This window comes from Oratosquilla oratoria, chromosome 15 (assembly GCF_046742065.1).
Source record: "Oratosquilla oratoria isolate Oo_2021 chromosome 15, ASM4674206v1, whole genome shotgun sequence".
Taxonomy (NCBI): domain Eukaryota; kingdom Metazoa; phylum Arthropoda; class Malacostraca; order Stomatopoda; family Squillidae; genus Oratosquilla; species Oratosquilla oratoria.
Genome location: NC_134791.1, coordinates 60,269,734 through 60,274,993, shown reverse-complemented (window position 1 = coordinate 60,274,993; position 5,260 = coordinate 60,269,734).

Below are 5,260 nucleotides of genomic sequence, written 5' to 3'. Positions count from 1 at the left end.
TTTATATATATATATATTCTAGGTAAGTTATGTACAGATGGGAAAAGAGGAGGACAGAAGGTAGGGAGGTTCTTAAAGTAATCTGCTTAAGTGAGAAAGAAAAGTAGTACAAGAAGAAGCTGAGAGAGGAGTGGGAGGGAGTGAAGGATAGAGTAGAACTAGGAGTTGAAGAGGAATGGGGATGGTTCAAGGAAGGAGTCACAAGGTGTGCAAAGTTAGATTGTGGAACAAGTAGGATGGGAGGAAATAAAAGGAAGGGCAGTGAAAGGTGAGATGATGAAGCAAAGAATGTAAAGAATGTTGTGGAAGAAAAGAAGCAAGCGTTCACAGAATGGTTGCAAAATAGGACAAGAGAATCATATGAGAGATACAAAGAAAAGAGAAGAGAAGTAAAGCATAAGATAAAGGAGGCAAAGAGGAGAGCAGATGTGAAATGGGGTAAGAGTATGGCAGAAAAAATTATAAAAAGGTGTTTTGGAATGAAATTAAGAAAGTAAAAGTAGGCGAATTAAGTAGATAAGAAAAAAGTAAAAGGTACAGACGGAGAGATGGTCATGGAAGAAACGGCAGTAGGAGGAAGATGGGTAGAGTATTTTGGGGAGTTGCTAAATGTGAAAGAGGATAGGGAGGGAAAGGTAGTTGTAATGGGAAGCGCTGAGAAAGTGACAGTGAAGTATGAGGAAAATGGGGGAGAAATAAGGGAAGATGAGGTAAAAGGAGTTATTAAAATTATGAGAGCAGGTAAGGCACCTAGGCTGGATGGGTATCATGCCGAGTGTCTAAAAATAGGAGGTACAGTGATGGTATACTGATTGGTGAAGTTGTTTAATGGTTATGTAACACAGGCTAGAGTGCCTGAGGACTGGAGGAGTGCCTGTATAGTTTCACTTTATAAGGGCAAAAAGGACAAGTGTGACTGTAGTAGTTTCAGAAGAATCAGTTTGTTGAGTGTAGTAGGGAAGACTTATGGGAGGATTTTGATTGAGAGAATAAAGAGAGGAACAGAGGAAGTTATTGGTGAGGAACAGTTTGGTTTAGGACAGGTAAAGGTTGCGTGGATCAGATTTTTGTGGTAAGCCAGATATGTGAGAAAGCTTCAGGGAAAGGTAAGGATGTTTTTGGACCTTTGGATAAAAAGAACTTCGCCATCCATGTGATAAATGAATGGAAAGAGGGACTTTTATAGTAAAAAGATCACGCAATCAACCCAAGAATCTTATTTCCTTTCTTTGAAGAGAAAATATACTGCTATGATGCATAAGCCTACACTTACTTGGATTAAATTTCATTAGCCACTTTTCAGACCATCGCTGTAATTTTTCTAAATATTCTTGAATATCTAATTGGTTCAAATGATCATTTGCCATTCCATACATTTTTGTATCACCAACAAGTTTGGATACAGTATATGTCAGTCGGTGGTCTCTATTATTTATATATACTATGAATAGAAGTCGCCCAAGAACGAAACCCTGAGGAACTCCATTCGTAACATTTTACCATCCCACCTCCCCTCCCAGTATTTTATTCTCTTTCTCGTGATAGAAATGCTGAAATAATTTAAGGTCATTACCGATAATTCCTCAAGATTTTTTTCATTTTCCACTTTGGTTAGCATTTTTCTAAATAATTTGTTGACATACCTAGTATTAGTTTTATCTATATGCATAACTTTACACTTACTTGGATTAAATTTCATATGGCTCTTTTAAGGCCATTACTCTAGCTTGTCTAAATCTCCTAAAATACCAAACTGTTCCTCGCACAGCTTGGTATTGTCAGCAGATTTCAGAGACAGGAAAATGAAGTTCATAGTAAATGCACTTGATATATACTAGGAATAGAAGTAGTGAACGGAACGCTGAAGAACTCCACTCGTAACATATTTTCAACAAGAAGTTTTACCATTTTGAATAATTCGCTGAATAAGATTGTTCAGTCAGTTTCAAATCGACCTTAAGGTACATTTTCCTTGGTGTGATTATTAGCCAATGGCGGGTGACGCGCATCATACCTGCCATATCTGGCTTTGGTAGGTTCGGTTAAAGTTAACGGTCTCATGCTCTGCAACTCGAAACAGAATAGCCCCATTCAAAAACAAAGAATTAGTGTTTTATACAATAGTTTGGCGAAAATCAATGACCCATGAAAAATCATTGTGGTGCGATAATTGCACTGAGCAAAACGGAACTGTGGCAAGGTACTTATTCTCCGCGAAGTTAGTTCGATTAATAGTCTTTAGTGTGGGATAGTATTAAATCCTTTCCAAAATCCGTACATATCAGATTTACATTTTTCTTTTATGTCGGACTTTGAAATAACTATATTGTAAAACACGGGGAGGTTATTGGTGCATGGACGTTTTCGTCTGAGGTGGCATTGGCTGTCATTTATTAGACAGTTGCTTTCTAAGTAACGTTTCATGCCATCCGTCATTTCTGTCAACTGTCATTTTTCCTATGATCGAGGTCAGGCTTATTGGGATACATTTCTCACGTTTCTGTTTAGTACCATTTCTGAATACTGCATATGAGTAACATTTGCTAATTTTCATTCTCATGGTGCACATGTCATGTTTTCTTTGCTAATATTTACAGAAGTTATAAATTACCACTAGGTGTAACATTTAACTGAGATAATACTTACTATAGATACAGACTATATGTAATATTTCAAGAGAACTATAACTGACATAACTGGTCTGCGTTATTTTTTATGTACGGGGGAGAAGCATGGAACATAGGAGAGGAAGAGATGAGTTTGAATGTGTTTGAGATGAAATGCCTAAGTATGATAGGAATTACTAGGCTGAATAGAGTGAGAAATGACGAGGTGAGGAAGCGAACGGGGTGGAAAGGGAGTTTGGAGATAGGGTTGATGAAAGAACATTGGGGTGGATTGGACACACGCAAAGAAAGAAGTAATTAAGATTAGTAAAAGGTAGAAGGCAGAGGTGGAAGGAGTGAATATGAGGGGGCGACTTAGGGTGAGATAGATGGATGGGGTAAAAAAGGTATTGAGAAAGAAGGGAATGTCTGTTAAGGAAGGACGGGAAAAGAAAGAAGATAGGGGTGAATGGAGAATGGGTGTGTAAGGATGATGCTGTGATGCATGAGGGGGAGTGGGTGGAGGATGGGGGTTGAGGAAGTATGTAAGAGAAATGAATTTATGGAGCCCGAAGGGATTTCTCCCCGTCTTCTCCTTGTCTGCATTAGAGGACGGAGAGGGGGGGGGGTAATCAATTTAATGAAGCGGCCTTGCTGTGAATGTGCTGTCTTACGACATTACCTCTGACCCAGAGGGGTGGACAAGATGCAGGGATGACTTTTTATCTAGGAGATCCTAAGATAAGAGGGAGGGAAGAAGATAGAGGGGAGTGAAGTATGTAGGGGATGGAATGGGTGGGAGTGGTTTCTATGATTTTTTTTTTTTTTTTTTTGGCTACCTTCCATGTAAGGGGGAGAAAGCTTTGATATATGTATGTTTGTAGGCAAATAAATTCAACGTGCTAAATTCAAATCTGAAATCCATTTCCTTTGATCTGCTCTAGTTTTCCTGATATCTATTTCTACATAAACTTTATGTAATTTTTACAGGTTAATTTTACACAAATATTAAAGTAATTTTCTGAATAAGCTACACAAATTTATTACGTAGTTACGTGATTGAATAAATAAAATTAATTAGTTGCAATAGAAAGGTTTAGATATACATTCAAGAACCTGAGGCAACGCTTTGCATGGCTGCATTGTCATATTTTTAGTTATTTAAGCAGATGATCAGTGCTCGTTCAGACAGTGTAAGAATGGGCGGGGGCAGGGGCGTGCTGCTTTGTAATTCCATACACACGCACATGTACATACACGTTTTTATATATGTATATATATATTTATATATGTATATATATATATATATATATATATATATATATATATATATATATATATATATATATATGTATATATATGAGAGAGAGATTCGCTAGTAACAGCGACATCAATCGGATAATTTATATGACAGTCGCATGCATGATTCGAACCTACTGCTTTCGGCCACCAGTTAAGGCTCTGTGAAGGTGATCTTACGGGTGGCCGAAAGCAGTAAGTTCGAATCCTGCATGCAACTGTCATAAAAATTATCATATATATAAATATATATATATATATATATATATATATATATATATATATTATATATATATATATATATATATATCCGATAATTTTATGACAGTCGCATGCAGGTGTGTGTGTGTGTGTGTGTGTGTGTGTGTGTGTGTGTGTGTGTGTGTGTGTGTGTGTGTGTGTGTGTGTGTGTGTGTGTGTGTGTGTGTGTGTGTGTGTGTGTGTGTGTGTGTGTGTGTGTGTGTGTGTGTGTGTGTGTGTGTGTGTGTGTGTGTGTGTGTGTGTGTGTGTGTGTGTGTGTGTGTGTGTGTGTGTGTGTGTGTGTGTGTGTGTGTGTGTGTGTGTGTGTGTGTGTGAATGTGTATGTTTTATAAATTCATTAATTCTGTTGCAAGGATTTGAAAATGAACAGGAGATGAAGAAATTATCCCAACATCTGTGGCATAGTAATAATACCTGATCAATATTCGAAAATTTCTCAGTTTGTAAAATTATGCTACCACGCCTATTTGGAAGCCGAATTGGAGACAAAGATTAAAACTTTGCTCCTCATACATGCTGTAAAACATGTGTTGAAAATTTAGGACGTTGGAATAAAGGCAAAATGAAACCCCTACATTTTGGTGTTCCCATGGTGTGGAGGGAAGGGATGAATCCTGTGACAGATTGTTATTTCTGCATGACTTACCTATAAGGTAAGCTCATATTTGAGAATAATATCGTTTAACGATAACTCATAGTCGATGCATTCATTAATGTAGTTTGAGAAAAACATATTTTGACATATTTTACATTTACAAAAACCTGCGGAACTTACTTTGACATTTTACCTTTATGACATTTACAGGTGTAGATAAGAAGAACAATCACCATGTTGTGTATCCTAATATCCCATCTGCCAGAAAACTGGTGCCTCATAATTCAAAAATTCCAGTACAAAGTGTATCCAAGGACATAGATATCGCTGAAGCCCAGCTTGAAGATATGGACACGTCTGTATCGTATCAACCTCCAATCACCGATGAGAACCAACCAAAGCCTCTAAGTCAAACACAACTGAATGACTTAACAAGGGATTTAGGGTAGTCAAAAGAGCCTGCCCAGCTACGCCTTGACGAAAGCAATTTACTTGCATC